Source organism: Carcharhinus amblyrhynchos, unplaced genomic scaffold (genome assembly GCF_965287045.1).
Source record: "Carcharhinus amblyrhynchos unplaced genomic scaffold, sCarAmb.v2.hapA scaffold_614, whole genome shotgun sequence".
In the NCBI taxonomy this organism is placed as follows: Eukaryota; Metazoa; Chordata; class Chondrichthyes; order Carcharhiniformes; family Carcharhinidae; genus Carcharhinus; species Carcharhinus amblyrhynchos.
In genome coordinates, this window is record NW_027650354.1 from 44,432 (window position 1) to 65,500 (window position 21,069).

The following is a 21,069-nucleotide window of genomic DNA, read 5'->3' on the forward strand; positions in this document are numbered from 1 at the left end:
GACAGGAAATCAACCCTTTGTCATCACCTGCCTCCCATTTGCCACACAGGGGAAGTAAGACAGGAAGATGGAAAGAGAGATAAACAAAGAGTGACAGGGAGAAAGAAAATGATAGACAAAAGAAAGACAGAAAAAAAGAAAGACAGAAATAAGGGGAGAAAGGAGGACAAAAAAAAACGAAAAAGAGAAAGATAGATAGAAAAAAAATGACAGAGAGTCAGAGAGCTTGGGACAAAACGAGGGAACTACAACAATGGAGACAGAGTGGGAGATGGTGAGGTAGGAAGTAAGACAGTTGGCAAAATAGACATAGAGAGGGAGAAAAAGGAACAAAGTGAGATGGGGGAATGAAAATAACACGAAGAGAGAGAGAGACAGAGATAGAAGTGGGGTGGGGGGTAAGAGAGAGAGAGAGAGAGCGAATGAAAGAAATATAATCAGAGAGGGAAAGACCCACAGTGAGAGCATGGGAGCAGAGGGGGAGAGAGAAGCAAGATCTGAGAGAGAGAGAGAGAGAGAGAGAGACAGTGATAGATTCACAGAGGATTCAGGAACTGCAGAGACGGAATAGATGAAACATATTCCATCAGAACCTCACAAAAGCTGGTGTGTGTCTGAACATTCAGTTCTATTATTCTATTCTATTCTGTTCTACTCCATTATTCAGACTATTGTTAACAGGAGCTACTGTAGGGAGCAGATGTTTAATCTCGGAGAGTAGGTGCTCATTTACTCCTCCACAAATTAAAAAAAAGATAATCAAGCTAAACAGTGAAGAGGTAGTGGGACAGATTGGTGATGATGTTCCAGATCACTGGGGGTGGGCGGTTTAAATCATTCAGCAGGTCATATTCCAGCGTAAGGTCAGTTTATGCAGTGACTTGGAAAGAACATTGTTACGGTGGCAATGACCCCACATTTCCCCAGGAAATAGCAAGTGTTAAATGGCCAAAATCTGCAGAAAGCTGCAACACAAAAAGATTTGGGAGGGACTTGTGCAGGAAACACAGAAATCTTGCACCCAGATAGTGCAGATAATCAGGAGAGTTAAATGGAATATTGCTCCTTATTTCAAGGGGGGCTAGAGTATAAGAGTCAGAAAATCTCGTTGCAACTGTACAGGGTACAGGTGAGACCACAGCTGGTGTTCTCAGAGCATTTTTGGAACACTTATATAAGGGAAGATATTATATTGTTGGGGGGCAGTTCAGAGAAGAATGATCCCCAGTATGGAGGGGCTGTCTTATAAAGAACGGTTAAACAGGCTGACACTGAACTCATTTGTGGCGCAGTGGTTAGCCCCACGGCCTTTCAGCACCAGAGACCTGAGTTCGATTCTGGCTTTGGTTGACTGTCATGTGGATTTTTAATATTCTCCTCGTGTCTGCGTGTGTTTCCTCCAGGTGCTCTGATTTCTGCCTACAATGCAGAGGTGTGCATGTTCGGTAGATTGACCATTCTAAACTGTTCCATTGTGTCCACAGATGTGCAGTTTAGAATCACAGAATTATAGCCATATTGTCATCGAGTGCTGAAGAGGCCTTTCCACCCACTGAATCTGCACTGGCACACGAGAAACACATGAACTGCCACCAAATCTCATTTCCCAGCACGTGGTCAGTAGCCCTGAATGTTATAACGTACCAAATGCTCATCAAATAACATGTTTAAATGATTTGAAGTAACCCGCCTCCACCATTCTCCAGGACAGCACATTCCAGACAGTCTAGGTAAAAAGGTTTATCCTCACATGCCCCCTAACCCTCCTCCCCCTCACCTTCAACCTGTGTCCCTTTGTGACTGACCCTTCAATTAAGTTGCTCCTTACCCACACTGCCCATGTTCCTTATAATCTTGTACACCTCAATCAGGTCACCCCTCGGTCTTCTTTGTTCCAAAAAAACACAACCAATGCCTATTCAACCTTTCTCTATAACCGAAATGTTCCATCCCAGGCAGCATCCCGGGGACTCTCCTCCGCACCCCCTCCAGCGCAATTACATCCTTCATAATTTGGTGAATAGAAATGCACACAATATTCCAGCTGTGGCCTCAACAAAGTTCGACACAACTTCAACAAGACTTCCCTGTTTTTGTAATCTATGCCTTGATTGATAAAGGCAGGTTTCTCAAAAGTCTTTCTTTCCTGACCCTAACATGCTCTTCCCAGTTCAGAGATTTGTGGACAAACACACCAACTACCCATTGTTCCACAGAACGTCTTCGTGTCCTGCCATCCACTGAATACTTCCTTGTCATATTTGTCCTTCCAAAGTGTATAACCTCACACCTTTCAAGGTTAAATTCTTTCTGCTACTTACCCGCCCATTTGACCATTCTGTATTTATTTTCTTGTAATCCAAGACACTCAGCATCGCTGTTAACCATCCGGCCAATGTTTTGTCATCCGCACACTTACTATTTCTACCCATTATATCGTCATCAATATCATTGATATAAATGATGAATAACAGGGGACCCATCACAGTTACCTGTAGTGCTCTAATAGACCCTGGCTTCCAGTCATTGAAACAGCCTTCTGTCATCACCCTCTGCCTTCTGTAACTGAGCTACAACTTAAATCCACTTTATCAAATTGCCCTGGACCCCGTGTGCCTTTACCTTCCTTACAAGTTTCCCATGTGGAACTTGTCAAAGGCTTTGCTGAAATCCTTACCATCGATACACATTGAGTCACCTCCTGAAAACATTCAAATAAAAATTGTTCAGTATGACCTCCCTCTGATGAAGCCACGCTGACTAACCCTGATCAAGCTTTACATCTCCAAGAGCAGAGAGAAAAAAATCACTCCTTCAGAAGAATCTCTGATAGTTTTGACACTAAGGAGCAATTTAACGTGACCAATCCACCTAACCTACACAGCTTTCCACACTAGGGGGCAATTCCGCATGGTCAACCCATTGATCTAATGAAATCCATCAAAGGTGCAAAAACACAGAACCGGAACAAGCTCGAGTTCCAGGCTAGACTCACAGAACCCCAGCGACTATGGGAAGGTTTGCAAGACATAACAGGCTACAAGAGTAAGGCATGTAAAATCGTCGGCTCCAACACATCCCTCCCTGATGAGCTCAGTGCATTCTATGTCCATTTTAAACAAGGGATCAGTGAGAACACCTCCTCCACCATGGAAGCCCTGGGTGAACCTTTTATCTGCCGTCACCATTGCAGATGTCAGAGCAGCTTTCTAGAAAGTCCACCCATAGAAAGAAACTGGCCCAGACATGCACTCAGATCCTGCACGGATCTGCTGGCAGGGGGATTTGCAGACATTTTCAACCTCTCTTTACAACAGTTTGAGGTCCCTATCTGCTTCAAGAAGACGAACATCATTCCGGTACCAAAGAGAAAGCAAGCAGTGTGCCTCAATGACTACTGGTGGCTCTGATGTCCATCATTATGAAGTGCTTTGAAAGGCACAAATCAGTTCCAGCCTCCCAGACTACCTGGATCCACTACAGTTTGCCTACCACCACAACAAGTCCACAGCAAACACCTGCACTCAACACTGGAACACCTAGAAAACAAATACACCTATGTCAGACTCAAATTTATTAACTACAGTTCAGCCTTTAATACCATGATTCCCATGGAACTCATCTCCAAACTTCTTACCCTGGGCCTCAGTACCTCCTTCTGTAACTGGATCCTGAATTTCCCAACTCACAGACCACAAGCAGTAAGGACAGGCAACAGCACCTCCTCAACAACCAGCTTCAACCCCGGAGCCCCACAAGGCTGTGTCCTCAGCTTCCTACAATACTCCTTATACATTCCAGACTGTGTGGCCAAACTCTCCTCCAGTTCCATTTCCAAGTTTGCTGACGACACCACCATAGTGGGTCGGATCTCAGACAAAGATGAGACGGGTTATAGGAATGAGAGAGACAATCTGGTGAGAGGGTTTGGCAACAATTATCTGTCGTTCAACTTCAGCACAATGAAGGAGGTTGTCATCGACTTCAATCAGCGTAAAGGAGAACATCCCCCTGTCTACATCAATGGGGACGAAGTAGAATTGGGTGCGAACGTCATATTTTTAGGTTCTTAGATCACCAACAACTTGTCCTGGTCCTCCATGCTGATGCTATAGTTAAGAAAGCTCACCAGCGCCTCTACTTTCTCTGAAGACTGAGGAAATTTGGCATATCAGCTCCGACTCTCACCGACGTTTACTGATGCACCAGAGAAAACATTTTTATTTCTGGTTGTATCACAGCTTGGTCTGGGCTCCTGCTCTGCCCAAGACCACAAGGAACTACAGAAGTTCATGAATGTAGCTCAGATCATCACACAAACCAGCCTCCCATCCATTGACTCAGTCTGCACTTCCCGTTGCCTCAGGAAAGCAGCCCGTATAATTAAGGACCCACACATCCTGAACATTCTCTCTTCCACCTTCTTCCACTGGGGAAAGTATACAAAAATTTGAGGTCACATACCAACCGACTCAAGAACAGCCTCTTCCCTGCTGCTGTCAGACTTTTGATTGGATTTACCTTGCATTAAGTTGTTCTTTCTCAACATCCAAGCTATGGCTGTAACCTTACATTCTGCAGTCTTTCGTTTCCTTCTCTCCGAGCAGAATGCTTTGCCTGCATTGCATGTAGTAAACAGTACTCTTCACTTTGTGCTAGTACATGTGACAATAATAAATCAAATCAAATAATTAAAAAGAAACCCTATTAGCTACACGTCTTTGGACATGAAGCTGACATTAGGCTGATTTGGGCTGATATGAGGGTTACTGGTCTGGTTAGGTGGATTGACCGTGATACAATTGGGTGGCATGTTAGCACAGTGGGTTAGCGCTGCTGCTTCACAGCTCCAGGGTCCTGGGTTCAATTCCCAGCTCAGGTTCACTGTCTGTGTGGAGTTTGCACATTCTCCTCGTGTCTGCGTGGGTTTCCTCCGGGTGCTCCGGTTTCCTCCCACAGTCCAAAGATGTGCGGGTTAGGTTGATTGGCCGTGCTAAGAAATTGTCCCTTAGTGTCCAGGGATGCGTAGGTTAGAGGGATTAGTGGGTATAACAGGTACAGGTATGTGGGCAGGGCCTGGGTGGGATTGTGTTCGGTACAGACTCGATGGGCCGAAGGGCCTCTGTCTGCACTGTAGGGTTCTATGATTTAATACCCCCTGGTGTCCAAAGCTGTGTATGTTATGTGGATTGGCCCTGCTAAATTATCCTTTGGTGTGAAAAGATTTGTGATGATGTTGTTAGGGCCTTAGTAAGATATTCTGTTAGAGAGTTGGAGCAGAATCGATCGACCAAATGGCTTCCTTCAGCAATATAAATATTCTCTGAATTTAGGTGACCTCGGTGGAACATATCAGATTTATAAGGGGATTGACGGGGTAAATTCTGTCAATGAGTTCATAGAATCATTAAAAAAAAATGGCACGGAGACAGGCCCTCCGACCCAATCTGGTTCATGTCTACACAAAAGCCCATCTAAGCTAACCCCATTTGCCTGCATTTTGCCCAAATCCCTCGATTTTTTTTCCTTGTATCTGGCTCAAATGCCTTTTAAATGTTGCCAGTGTCCCTGCCTCAACCACTTCCTCTGGAAGCTCACTCCACACACATACCACTTTGTGTGTAAAAAAACAGGTTCTCATTCATTCTCTTCCCTCTTAATTAAACCTCCGTCCTCGCTTCCCTGACTCAGGTCAAAACACTGAATGCATTCCCCTACTTATGCTCTTATGACCTTATAAATCACTGTAAGATCACCTCTCAGTTTCCTATGCTTCAAAGAAAATAGTCCTAGCTTATCAAATCTCTCCCGGAAACCCAATCCCTTCAGTCCTGGCAACATCCTTGTCAATCTCTTCAGCACCCTCTTCAGTTAAATAGCATCTTTCCTATAGCAAGGCGAACAAAACTGAATGAAATACTCCAGGTGCGGCCTGACCAATGTCCTGTATAACTGCAGCATAACTTTCCAACTGATACACTCAATGCCCAGGCAGATGAAGGCTAGTGTGCCGAAAACCTTCTCCACTGCCCTGTCTACCTGTGACTCAGCCTTTCGAGAACCATGTACCTGAACTCCGAGTTCCACGGTTTCCCCTCAGGCCCCACCATCCACAATGAACGCCCTACTTTGATTTAGCTTTCCAAAATGCAACGCCTTACACTTGTCTGCATTGAACTCCATTTGCCATTTCTCAGACCACTTCCCCAGCTGATCAAGATCCTTTGCAATTTTTGATAACCTTTCTCAATGTCTAAAGAACATAAGAACATAAGAAATAGGAGCAGGAGTAGGCCATCTAGCCCCTCGAGCCTGCCCCGCCATTCAATAAGATCATGGCTGATCTGTTGTGGCTCAGTTCCACATTCCCGCCCTCTCCCCATAACCCTTAATCCCCTCGCTTATCAAAAACCCATCAACCCGCGTCTTAAAAATATTTAGCGAGGCAGCCTCCACCACTTCAACGGGCAGAGAATTCCAGAGATTCACCACCCTTTGAGTGAAGAAGTTCCTCCTCAACTCCGTTCTAAACCGCCCCCCCTTTATCCTGAGGCTGTGCCCCCTAGTCCTATTATCCTTTCTGAGCGGGAAGAGTCTCTCCACCTCTATCCTATCCATCCCATTCATCATCTTATACGTCTCAATGAGATCTCCCCTCATTCTTCTAAACTCTAACGAGTACAAGCCTAGTTTATTCAGCCTCTCCTCATAGCTCAACCCCCTCAACTCCGGAATCAGCCTAGTAAACCTCCTCTGCACTCCCTCCAAGGCCAAAATATCCTTGCGTAAGTACGGCGCCCAAAACTGCACACAGTACTCCAGTTGCGGCCTCACCAATGCCCTATACAGCTGCAGCAAGACCTCCCTACTTTTATATTCAATCCCCCTCGCTATGAAGGCCAGCATCCCATTCGCCTTCCTGACCACCTGCTGCACCTGCAAGCTGGGTTTTTGCGACTCATGCACAAGGACCCCGAGGTCCCTCTGCACCGTCGCCTGCTGCAGTCTTTTGCCACACAAGTAATAGTCCTTCCTACCATTCTTCCTACCAAAGTGGACAACCTCACACTTGCCAACATTAAATTCCATTTGCCATTTCCTGGCCCATTCGCCCAGCCTATCTAGATCCTTCTGCAGACTCTCCACACCCTCCGCACAATTTGCCTTTCCACCAGTCTTGGTGTCATCAGCAAATTTCGACACCATACACTCGGCTCCCTCCTCCAGATCATCTATATAAATGGTAAATAGCTGAGGCCCCAGCACCGACCCCTGGGGCACCCCACTAGTCACCAACCGCCAATCCGAAAAGCACCCATTGACCCCCACTCTCTGCCTCCTATTTGACAGCCAATCCTCTATCCACGCTAACACCCTACCCCCAACTCCATGTCCCCTGACCTTCTGCAATAACCTCTTGTGAGGTACCTTGTCAAACGCCTTCTGAAAATCCAGAAAGACCACATCCACCGGCTCTCCTCTATCCACCACCCTAGACACATCCTCATAGAACTCCAGTAAATTTGTCAGACACGACTTCCCTTTAATGAAACCGTGTTGCGTCCGCCCTATCAAGCAATTCCTCTCAAGATGCCTCGCTATTTCCTCCTTGATGACGGATTCGAACATCTTACCTACAACAGACGTTAAACTAACCGGCCTATAATTCCCTGCCTTTTGCCTGGCACCCTTCTTAAACAACGGCGTAACATTAGCCGCTTTCCAATCTTCCGGCACTTCCCCGGAATCCAGCGACGTCTGGAAAATAACCACCAAGGCATCCACTATCACCTCCGCCATTTCTTTCAGAACCCTCGGATGCATTCCATCCGGTCCTGGGGACTTGTCCACAATCAGTCCCTCCAGTCTGTCGAGCACCGCCTCTCTAGTAACAGTAATGTCATTGAGACCCTCCAGTCCTACCACCTTTCCATCGCTAACACCCGGCAAATTATTCACGTCCTCCTCCGTGAAGACCGAAACAAAAATGTTATTCAATACCTTAGCCATATCCCCATCCCCTACCACTAGATCCCCTTTCTCATCCTCTAAAGGACCAACATTCACCCTAGCCAGCCTCTTCCTTCTTATATATTTATAAAAACTCTTGCTATCCTTTTTGATATTAAGCGCTAGCCCAGCTTCATAGTTTCTCCTACCATTCCTTATCATCTTCTTTGTCAATCTTCGTTGACATTTAAACCTCTCCCAATCCTCTTCTCGCCCACTACTCTTAGCTACTCTAAACGCCTCCGCTTTTAATTTAACACTTTCCTTCACCTCCTTCGTTATCCACAGCTTATTACCTCTCCTCCTATGGTCCTTTTTGACCATCGGAATAAATTTCCGCTGAGCACCAAGAAAGATCTCCTTAAAGATCCTCCACTGCTCCTCAGCAGACCCTCCCTCCAACGCGCTCCCCCAGTCCACATTCGCCAATTCTTCTCTCATCCTACCGTACTCCCCTCTATTCAAACAAAGGACACGTGTCCGGGAACCCACTTTCTCCTCCTCCATCTGCACCAGAAACTCCACCATACAATGATCACTCTCCCCAAGAGGATCCTTCACCACAAGGTCCCTAATTCTACCCGCCACATTACATAGCACCAGATCCAAGATAGCTCGCTCCCTCGTCGGCTCCAACACACACTGTTCCAGGAAACTATCCCGGCAGCATTCCAAGAACTCCTCCTCGAGCCCACCTCGTCCAACATGGGTCGACCAATCAATATGCAGATTGAAATCCCCCATAATTATCGCCGTCCCATTCCTGCACACCGCACTTATTTGCGCGTTAACAGCCCACCCCACCACCAGATCATTATTCGGGGGCCTATAGACGACACCCACCAGCGTCTTCCTCCCTTTGCTGTTCCTAATCTCCACCCACAACGATTCCACTTTCTGCTCTTTGGTTCCTATATCATCCCTTGCTACCACCCTGATACTATCCTTAATCAGCAGAGCTACGCCCCCACTTTTTCCTCCTGCCTATCCTTCCTAAACACTTGATACCCCTGGACATTCAGCTCCCAGTCCCTGTCACCCTGCAGCCACGTCTCTGTAATGGCCACCAGATCATATCCATTTGTGCTGATCTGCGCCACCAGCTCATCCACTTTATTCCGAATGCTTCGTGCATTCAGATAAAGCGCTTTCATCCCAGCCTTCACCTGGACCCTATTTGCCATAACGCCACCAACCATACTCACGCCCCCTACTCCATCTATTATTGGGAAATCCTCGGCCTCTTCCCTTACCTGTGCCCTCTCCTCAACTTTAGACCCCGTAATGTCACCTACCCTAGCACCCTCCCCCCCCAATTAGTTTAAAGCCCTGTCTACAGTCCTCTTTACTCTATTCGCCAGCACTCTGTGAGTCACGTGTGAGTATAGATGGTCATGCGTGAATATAGATGGTCAGGTGTGAGTATAGATGGTCACGTGTGAGTATAGATGATGAGGTGTGAATATAGATGGTCAGGTGTGTACATAAATGGTCAGGTGTGAATATAGATGGTCAGATGTGAGGATAGATGGTCCGGTGTGAATATGGATGGTCTGGTGTGAGTGTAGATGGTCAGGTGTGAAGAAAGATGGTCAGGTGTGAGTATAGATGGTCAGGTGTGAGTATAGATGGTCAGGTGTGAATATAGATGGTCAAGTGTGAGTATAGATGGTCAGGTGTGGATATAGATGGTCAGGTGTGAGTATAGATGGTCAGGTGTGAGTATAGATGGTCAGGTGTGAGTATAGATGGTCAGGTGTGAATATAGATGGTCAGGTGTGAATATAGATGGTCCGGTGAGAATATACATGGTCTGGTGTGAGTATAGATGGTCGGGCGTGAGTATAGATGGTCCGGTGTGAATATTGATGGTCAGGCGTGAATATAGATGGTCAGATGTGAGTAGAGATGGTCAGCTGTGAGTATAGATGGTCACGTGTGAGTATTGATGGTCAGGAGAGAATTTAGATGGTCAGGTCTGGGTATAGATGGCCAGGTGTGAATATAGATGGTCAGGTGAAAGTATAGATGGTCATGTGTGAATATAGATGGTCAGGTGTGAGGAGACATGGCCAAGTTGAATATAGATGGTCAGGTGTGAATATAGATGGTCAGCTGTGAATACAAATGGTCAGGTGTGAGTGTAGATGGTCAGGTGTGAATATAAATGGTCAGTTGTGAGTATAGATGGTCAGGTGTCAGTTTTGATGTTCAAGTGTGAGTATAGATGTTCAGGGGAGAATATGGATGGTCAGGGGTGAGGATAGATGGTCAGGTGTGAGTATAGATGGTCAGGTGTGAGTATAGATGGTCAGGTGTGAATATAGATGGTCAGGTGTGAATATAGATGGTCAGGGGTGAGAATAGATGGTCAGGTGTGAATATAGATGGTCAGGTGTGAATATAGATGGTCCGGTGTGAATATAGATGGTCAGGTGTGAAGAAAGATGGTCACGTGTGAATATAGATGGTCAGGTATGAGTATAGATGGTCAGGTGTGAATATAGATGGTCAGGTGTGAGTGTAGATGGTCAGGTGTGAGTATAGATGGTCAGGTGTGAATATAGATGGTCAGGTGTGAGTATAGATGGTCAGGTGTGAGTATAGATGGTCAGGGGTGAGAATAGATGGTCAGGTGTGAATATAGATGGTCAGGTGTGAATATAGATGGTCAGGTGTGAGTGTAGATGGTCCGGTGTGAATATAGATGGTCAGGTGTGAGTATAGATGGTCAGGTGTGAGTATAGATGGTCAGGTGTGAATATAGATGGTCAGGGGTGAGAATAGATGGTCAGGTGTGAATATAGATGGTCAGGGGTGAGAATAGATGGTCAGGTGTGATATAGATGGTCAGGTGTGAGTATAGATGGTCAGGTGTGAATATAGATGGTCAGGTGTGAGTATAGATGGTCAGGTGTGAATATAGATGGTCAGGTGTGAGTGTAGATGGTCCGGTGTGAATATAGATGGTCAGGTGTGAGTATAGATGGTCAGGTGTGAGTATAGATGGTCAGGTGTGAATATAGATGGTCAGGTGTGATTGTAGATGGTCCGGTGTGAATATAGATTGTCAGGTGTGAGTATAGATGGTCAGGTGTGAATATAGATGGTCAGGTGTGAGTATAGATGGTCAGGTGTGAGTATAGATGGTCAGGTGTGAATATAGATTGTCAGGTGTGCGTATAGATGGTCAGGTGTGAGTATAGATGGTCAGGTGTGAATATAGATGGTCAGGTGTGAGTATAGATGGTCAGGTGTGAGTGTAGATGGTCAGGTGTGAGTATAGATGGTCAGGTGTGAGTGTAGATGGTCAGGTGTGAATATAGATTGTCAGGTGTGAGTGTAGATGGTCACGTGTGAATATAGATGGTCAGGTGTGAATATAGATGGTCAGGTGTGAAGAAAGATGGTCACGTGTGAATATAGATGGTCAGGTGTGAGTATAGATGGTCAGGTGTGAATATAGATGGTCAGGTGTGAGTGTAGATGGTCACGTGTGAATATAGATGGCCAGGTGTGAGTGTAGATGGTCCGGTGTGAATATAGATTGTCAGGTTTGAATATGGATGGTCAGGAGTGAATATAGATGGTCAGGTATGAATATAGATGGTCAGGTATGAGTATAGATGGTCAGGTGTGAATATAGATGGCCAGGTGTGAATATAGATGGTCAGGTGTGAGTATAGATGTTCGGGCGTGAGTATAGATGGTCAGGTGTGAATATAGATGGTCAGGTGTGAGTACAGATGTTCAGGTGTGAATATAGATGGTCAGATGTAAATATCGATGGTCAGTTGTTAATATAGACGGTGAGGTGTGAATACAGATGGTCAGGTGTGAATATAGATCATCAGTGGTGAATATGGATGGTCAGGGGTGAGGATAGATGGTCAGGTGTGAGTATAGATGGTCAGATGTGAGTATAGATGGTTATGTGTTTGTATAGTTCGTCCATTGTGAGTATAGATGGTCAGCTGTGAATAGAGACGGTGAGGTGTGACAAAAGATGGTCAGGTGTGAGTATCAATGGTTCGGTGTGAGTATAGATGGTCAGGTGAGAATATAGATGGTCAGGTGTAAGTATAGATGGCCAGGTGTGAATATAGATGGTCAGGTGTGAGTATAGATGGTTGGGTGTGAGTATAGATGGTCGGGCGTGAGTATAGATGGTCAGGTGTGAGTATAGATGGTCAGGTGTGAGTATAGATGGTCAGGCGTGAATATAGATGGTGAGGTGTGAGTATAGAAGGTCAGGTGTGAGCATAGAAGGTCAGGTGTGTGTATAGATGGTCAGGTGTGAGTGTAGATGGTCAGGTGTGAGTATAGAAGGGCAGGTGTGTGTATAGATGGTCAGGTGTGAGTATAGATGGTCAGGTGTCAGTATAGATGGTCAGGCGTGAATATAGATTGTCAGGTGTGAGTATAGAAGGTCAGGTGTGAATATAGATGGTCAGGTGTGAATATAGATGGTCAGGTGTGAGTATAGAAGGTCAGGTGTGTGTATAGATGGTCAGGTGTGAGTATAGATGGTCAGGCGTGAATATAGATGGTCAAGTGTGAGTATAGATGGTCAGGTGTGAATATAGGTGACCGGAATTGCGAGTTTCTGTCCTGTTTGTAAGTCAATCTCCCGATGTATAAATACTGGCTTCTATTTGTGTTCCAGGGGCAGTCTGGCAGTCCTTGTTTGGAACCCGTTTCTCCCACATGTCTGGGTTAAAACCCAGAGATTTGAAATAAAAACCCACTGTATTTTAACTCACCAACAGTCTCAGAGGTAAATTTTATCAATATCCTCAGTTACTCATGTTGCTTATCTATAAATTTTCTCCGACTGTCATTTTATTGAACCTGATATCTATTTACAAATGGGAATTATCCCACATTGTTAGTGATGTCACTGTCAGTCTCTTACTGGGGAATCTCACCCATACCAGGCTGTTGGTTTGGATAAAGTTTTAGCCCAGCCCGTCTCTCTATCGCAGGCCAGACTCCTCATCAACTGAGGACCGTGTCTGTCTGGTGGTTAATACAGCAAAAGGTCCTTTTCCCACCTGACACAGAATCGTTCCTTATTAGTTTCACCGTAGCCCAGTCTCCTGGTGTCGGCAGTTTGGGAGGATTCCCTTTCTGCCAAGCTTATCCCATCACTGTTGATGTTGTTTGGGAGAATGTTCACTCAGTCCCTCAAACTCTGCCTCTCTGTCTCCCACTCACTCTCCTCCTCCCGTTTGCCCGACCACTCACTGGTTGGAAAGGTGTTAACCCCATATTCCCCTGGAAAGAGTGGCTCTCTGTTGTCCTGCAGGAAAAACTGGACCCGATCGCTTCCTCCATCCATCACGGTGTTGGCTCAGCTGTTCTTCTGTTCATCCTTTCTCCCAATCCTGAACTCTGTGGGTGGTGAAATCTCTGTCTGATCCCTAAAGACTTTCCTCAAACTCTCCCCCCTGTGCAGCCAGTTCTGAGTCTAACTGAAGAGGGATTCCCTGCCTGGATATTATCCCACTGGCCAATATCGAACATACTAAATTGCCCCTTAGTGTCCCAAGACGTGTCTGAGAGTTTTGATAGGCCTTTCTATATTTCCCCTTAGTGACGCAAGTTGTGTACCAGATTTTAAACAGTACTGCTATAATTTACGACTTAAAATCTCCTTTTACTGAAGGGCAAAGCTTAAAATGTCCGTTTAGTGTAGGGCGCTGTTTAAAATCTCTGTTTAGTGTAGGGTACTGTTTAAAATCTGTTTAGTGTAGGGTACTGTTTTAAATCTCTGTTTAGGGTAGGGCACTGTTTAAAATCTGTTTAGTGTAGGGTACTGTTTTAAATCTCTGTTTAGTACAGGGCAATGTTTAAAATCTCTGTTTAGTGTAGGGTACTGTTTAAAATCACCGTTTAGATTAGGGTACTGTTTAAAATCTCTGTTTAGTGTCGGGCACTGTTTAAAATCTCTGTTTAGTGTAGGGCACTGTTTAAAATCTCCGTTTAGTGTAGGGCACTGTTTCAAATCTCTGTTTAGTGTCGGGCACTGTTTAAAATCTCTGTTTAGTGTAGGGCACTGTTTAAAATCTCCGTTTAGTGTAGGGTACTGTTTAAAATCTCTGTTTGGTGTAGGGCACTGTTTAAAATCTCCGTTTAGTGTAGGGCACTGTTTCAAATCTCTGTTTAGTGTCGGGCACTGTTTAAAATCTCTGTTTAGTGTAGGGCACTGTTTAAAATCTCTGTTTAGTGTCGGGCACTGTTTAAAATCTCTGTTTGGTGTAGGGCACTGTTTAAAATCTCTGTTTAGTGTAGGGCACTGTTTAAAATCTCTGTTTAGTGTAGGGCACTGTTTAAAATCTCTGTTTAGTGTAGGGCACTGTTTAAAACCTCTGTTTAGTGTAGGGTACTGTTTAAAATCTCTGTTTGGTGTAGGGCACTGTTTAAAATCTCTGTTTAGTGTAGGGTACTGTTTAAAATCTCTGTTTAGTGTAGGGTACTGTTTAAAATCTCTGTTTGGTGTAGGGCACTGTTTAAAATCTCTGTTTAGTGTAGGGCACTGTTTAAAATCTCTGTTTAGTGTAGGGCACTGTTTAAAATCTCTGTTTAGTGTAGGGTACTGTTTAAAATCTCTGTTTAGTGTAGGGTACTGTTTAAGATCACCGTTTAGATTAGGGTACTGTTTAAAATCTCTGTTTAGTGTAGGGTACTGTTTAAAATCACCGTTTAGATTAGGGCACTGTTTAAAATCTCTGTTTAGTGTCGGGTACTGTTTAAAATCTCTGTTTAGTGTAGTGCACTGTTTAAAATCTCTGTTTAGTGTAGGGTACTGTTTAAAATCTCTGTTTAGTGTAGGGTACTGTTTTAAATCTGTTTAGTGTAGGGCACTGTTTAAAATCTCTGTTGAGTGTAGGGTACTGTTTAAAATCTCTGTTTAGTGTAGGGTACTGTTTTAAATCTCTGTTTAGTGTAGGGCACTGTTTAAAATCTGTTTAGTGTAGGGTACTGTTTAAAATCTCTGTTTCGTGTAGGGTACTGTTTTAAATCTCTGTTTAGTGTAGGGCACTGTTTACAATCTCTGTTTAGTGTAGGGCAATGTTTAAAATCTCTGTTTAGTGTAGGGTACTGTTTAAAATCACCGTTTAGATTAGGGCACTGTTTAAAATCTCTGTTGAGTGTAGGGTACTGTTTAAAATCTCTGTTTAGTGTAGGGCACTGTTTTAAATCTCTGTTTAGTGTAGGGCACTGTTTACAATCTCTGTTTAGTGTAGGGCAATGTTTAAAATCTCTGTTTAGTGTAGGGTACTGTTTAAAATCACCGTTTAGATTAGGGCACTGTTTAAAATCTCTGTTTAGTGTAGGGTACTGTTTAAAATCTCCGTTTAGTGTAGGGTACTGTTTAAAATCTCTGTTTAGTGTCGGGCACTGTTTAAAATCTCTGTTTAGTGTCGGGCACTGTTTAAAATCTCTGTTTAGTGTAGGGTACTGTTTAAAATCTCTGTTTAGTGTCGGGCACTGTTTAAAATCTCTGTTTAGTGTAGGGCACTGTTTAAAATCTCCGTTTAGTGTAGGGCACTGTTTAAAATCTCTGTTTAGTGTAGGGTACTGTTTAAAATCACCGTTTAGTTTAGGGTACTGTTTAAAATCTCTGTTTACTGTAGGGCACTGTTTAAAATCTCTGTTTAGTGTCGGGCACTGTTTAAAATCTCTGTTTAGTGTAGGGTACTGTTTAAAATCTCTGTTTGGTGTAGGGCACTGTTTAAAATCTCTGTTTAGTGTAGGGCACTGTTTAAAATCTCTGTTTAGTGTAGGGCACTGTTTAAAATCTCTGTTTAGTGTAGGGTACTGTTTAAAATCTCTGTTTAGTGTAGGGTACTGTTTAAGATCACCGTTTAGATTAGGGTACTGTTTAAAATCTCTGTTTAGTGTAGGGTACTGTTTAAAATCACCGTTTAGATTAGGGCACTGTTTAAAATCTCTGTTTAGTGTCGGGTACTGTTTAAAAATCTCTGTTTAGTGTAGTGCACTGTTTAAAATCTCTGTTTAGTGTAGGGTACTGTTTTAAATCTGTTTAGTGTAGGGCACTGTTTAAAATCTCTGTTGAGTGTAGGGTACTGTTTAAAATCTCTGTTTAGTGTAGGGTACTGTTTTAAATCTCTGTTTAGTGTAGGGCACTGTTTAAAATCTGTTTAGTGTAGGGTACTGTTTAAAATCTCTGTTTAGTGTAGGGCACTGTTTACAATCTCTGTTTAGTGTAGGGCAATGTTTAAAATCTCTGTTTAGTGTAGGGTACTGTTTTAAATCTCTGTTTAGTGTAGGGCACTGTTTACAATCTCTGTTTAGTGTAGGGCAATGTTTAAAATCTCTGTTTAGTGTAGGGTACTGTTTAAAATCACCGTTTAGATTAGGGCACTGTTTAAAATCTCTGTTTAGTGTAGGGTACTGTTTAAAATCTCCGTTTAGTGTAGGGTACTGTTTAAAATCTCTGTTTAGTGTCGGGCACTGTTTAAAATCTCTGTTTAGTGTCGGGCACTGTTTAAAATCTCTGTTTCGTGTAGGGTACTGTTTAAAATCTCTGTTTAGTGTAGGGTACTGTTTAAAATCTCTGTTTAGTGTCGGGCACTGTTTAAAATCTCTGTTTAGTGTAGGGCACTGTTTAAAATCTCCGTTTAGTGTAGGGCACTGTTTAAAATCTCTGTTTAGTGTAGGGTACTGTTTAAAATCACCGTTTAGTTTAGGGTACTGTTTAAAATCTCTGTTTAGTGTAGGGCAACGTTAAAATCTCTGTTTAGTGTAGGACACTGTTTAAAATCTCCGTTTAGTGTAGGGCACTGTTTGAAATCTCCGTTTAGTGTAGGGCACTGTTTGAAATCTCCGTTTAGTGTAGGGTACTGTTTAAAATCTCTGTTTAGTGTAGGGCACTGTTTGAAATCTCCGTTTAGTGTAGGGCACTGTTTAAAATCTCTGTTTAGTGTAGGGCACTGTTTGAAATCTCCGTTTAGTGTAGGACACTGTTTGAAATCTCCGTTTAGTGTAGGGTACTGTTTAAAATCTCTGTTTAGTGTAGGGCACTGTTTGAAATCTCCGTTTAGTGTAGGGCACTGTTTAAAATCTCCGTTTAGTGTAGGGCACTGTTTGAAATCTCCGTTTAGTGTAGGGCACTGTTTAAAATCTCTGTTTAGTGTAGGGCACTGTTTGAAATCTCCGTTTAGTGTAGGGCACTGTTTAAAATCATCCAGAGACTCAGAGACGTAGAGAACCAGAGGGACAGAGACCCAGAGAGACAAATACACAGATACACAGAGTCTCTGAGACTCTGAGAGTCTGAGACTCTGAAACAAGGAGGCCCAGAGACCCAGAGACACAGAGAGCCAGAGACCCTGAGACACTGAGTCTCTGAGACACAGAGATGCAGAGAGACCCAGGGACACAGAGACACTGAGTCACAGAGAACCAGGGACACAGAGACCCAGAGATTCAGAGCCCATAGACCCAGAGACAAGGAGACCCATAGATCCACAGACCCAGAGACATGGAGAACCTGAACCATGACACAATGAGACCCAGAGACCCAGACAGCCATAGGCTCACATACAAAGATATATATATATCACCCAAACTGCAGATCGTTGAGCACTAAGGGCTAATTTAGATTTTAAACAGTGTCCTACACTAAACAGAGATCTTAAATATATTTAAGTCACTGGTTGATGGGTTTCTGACAGACAAGGGGATTAAGGGTTATGGGGAGAAAGCAGGAAAGTGGAACTGAGCCACGACAGATCAGCCATGATCTTATTGAATGGCGGGGCAGGCTCGAAGGGCTGGATGGCCTACTCCTGCTCCTATTTCTTATGTTTTTTTTATATAATGCACAATCTATGTTGGGGGAGGCGATGTCCATTTGGTATTTTTGTTGGGACCACTGTTCCATTGTGCCACAGACACTGGTTCAATTCCAGCTTTGGGGTCTGTGTGGAGTTTGTATGTTCTCCCTGTGTCTGTGTGGGTTTCCTCCGGGTGCTCCGGTTTCCTCCCACACTCCAAATCAGTGCATCTTTGGTGGACTGGCAATGCTAAATAGCCCTTTGATCAAGGGAGAAGGTTAATTTCAGTGTAGTGATATTTGACTGTCTCCCACCAATGAATATTTCCTGAGGCATGAAGACTAACGCTGAACACAATATTCCAGATATCATTTCACCAAAGCCCGATATGAAATGTGATCCTTCTTACGTACCTGGAGGATCGCAACCAAGTCCCTTTGACCTTTAACATTTACAAGATTGACAGCTTTTTGTTTTGATGAACCCGGGTGGAGAATGTTTGTTTTCGAAATGCTGGAGAGACGTGAAACTGGGAGAGTTCCAGATCCTTCTATTGGGAGAGCTTTAACCGCCCAGCACCCCGCCTCAACATTTCTCAGCAAGGCCATTGCTCACTGCAGAATCCAATGGGTGGGGGTTTGATATCCCTGAGGGAGGGGGCAGTGTGTGTGTGCAGAATCCAGTGGGTGGGGGTTTGATACCCCTGAGGGAGGGGGCAGTGTGTGTGTGCAGAATCCAGTGGGTGGGGGGTTTGATACCCCTGAGGGAGGGGGCAGTGTGTGTGTGTGCAGAATCCAGTGGGTGGGGGTTTGATACCCCTGAGGGAGGGGGCAGTGTGTGTGTGCAGAATCCAGTGGGTGGGGGTTTGATATCCCTGAGGGAGGGGGCAGTGTGTGTGTGCAGAATCCAGTGGGTGGGGGGTTTGATACCCCTGAGGGAGGGGGCAGTGTGTGTGTGCAGAATCCAGTGGGTGGGGGTTTGATATCCCTGAGGGAGGGGGCAGTGTGTGTGTGCAGAATCCAGTGGGTGGGGGGTTTGATATCCCTGAGGGAGGGGGCAGTGTGTGTGCAGAATTCCCCCACCCATCAGTGTAAAGGGGCAGTGCCCACCTTTCCCTCCCTCCCCCCACCCACACCGTTCATTCCAGACTGGCAGCGGCTCCCCTCTCCCCCCCCCCCCACTGATAACTGCAGAGTGGCAGTGGGCCCGCTCTCCCCGCTCCCCCCCTCCCCACCGATGGCTGAAGATTAGAAGCTGACCCCCTCTGCCAATGGATCCCCCCCCCCCACATTAACCCCTCCCCAGCATTAGCCCATTCCCTATTCTCCCCAACCAGAACCTTCCTGCCCTCATTCGCAGCTCCCCTCTTGTCCACCCCCCTTTTAGCTTCTCCCCCCAATGGGCATTGCTAAGGTGGCACTGCCAGTCGGGCCCTGCCCTAAAGGCAACACCCCCCTCCTCAAACTCTCCGGGGGGAGGGGGGGACACTGACCTCTGCAAACAGCTGTAAGGAGATGGTAACATCAGCCATTCAATATCTCTCTCTCTGTGTTTCACTCTCTGTCACAGTCTCTCTCACTCTCTGTGTCACTTTATCCCTCTCTCTCACTTTCACACATTGTCTCACTCTCTCTCTCCGCTTTCTCTTTCTGTGCCACTCTCTGTCACTATCGTGACATTCTCACAAGGTCCCCTCACATTCTCTTTCGCGCTCTGTCTATCTTCCTCAAACAGTTTGTTCCACCCCGTATCTCTCTTTCTCAGGCTCTGTTAGTTTGGCTTTTTTTTATTCTTTAACTCTCTCTGTCTTCTCTCTCTGTCTCCTCTCCCTCTCTCTCTCTCTATCTCTGTCCCCCCACCTCTCTCTCTCTCTCTGTCTCCTCTTATTTTGCCTCCTCTCTCTTTCCTATTTGTCTCCTCTCTCTATCTCCTCTCTTTCTCCTCTCTATCACTCTTCTTTTTCTATCACCTCTTTCTCTGTCTCCTCTCACTCTGTCTCCTCCTCTTTGTCTCCTTCACTCCTCTGTTTCTGTCTCCTCTCTCTGTCTCCTATCTCTCCGTTTCCTCTCTGTCTTCTGTTTCTTTGTATCTTCTGTCTCCTCTCTCTCTCCTGTCTCTGTCTCATCTCTTTGTCTCCTCTCTCTCTCTTTGTCTCCGCTCTCTGTCTTCCTCCTCCCTCGCTTTCACGTCTCTCTTGGCTCTCTGTCTCAATTGCTCTCGTTCTCAGTTTCGTTCTATCTGTTGTGCCTCTGTCATGTTTCCATTTTTATAATTCTGGTCAGGAACTCCAAATTGTTTCATGAAGTCTGCATGGGTGATATGTTTGGCTTTGAGATGCTTCACTTCAGTTATAATTCAACAGGCCCACGAAGGAGCTGTGATCAAACAAAGTTTATTTAAAATACAGTTAACACATATAAAAAGAAAGACAAATAGCAATAAAGTTTACCAATTACAACCAAGAAAAGATATAATATTTTATGAACTTTAAGATCTCGACGGCATTCCAACAAAACAATTCCTAGAAACCAAAGACTTTGCACAGGTTTAGCACAGGAAAGATTAATGCTCCCATCATATTGGAATTTATTATTGCAGTTCTATAGAGGTTCACACGAACTTGGAGTCAGAAGAGTTTAGCAACCATAGAGTCTCTCGTCAAATAAACCATCAGAAACAGGTTTTGTTCTCCAGTCTGGCCGGGCAGCTTACTGCTATTGAACAGCAGAATTTCCAGAAACCGGAGGCGGGACGGGGAGGGGAGAGCGGGGGAGGGGGGGAGGGGGCGGTGGTCAGGGAGAGAGAGAGAGAGAGAGAGGAACACTGTTTTCCAGGTTTATATTCACCTCCTTTGGAACGATCATTGACATTAATCCTTCTGTGCTTCCTGGGAGGAACCGCCTGACTTTGTCTATCCAGCTTCCCTCTCACAACGCAAGGTCAAAAAGATCGCAGAGTCAAAATAAACAACCCCCCCCCCCCCCATTGAAGCCATTGAAGTAGCAATAAAAGTAGATGGCCCAACAACACTGAGAGAGAAAAGAAAAACAAACAGAAAAGGTCTGTTCAGATATCGTCATCAGCAGAATCTTAATTCCAGAATCATTTAAATTGCATTCAAATTCCACCATCTGCCATAGTGGGAATCGAACCCGGGTCCCCAGCAGTGACCTTGTTTGCTTCCTGATAGCCCCACTCTTGACCTTTGGGTATTGTCTTCCAGTTTTCTGTCAGGTCAGAGTGAGCATTTGGC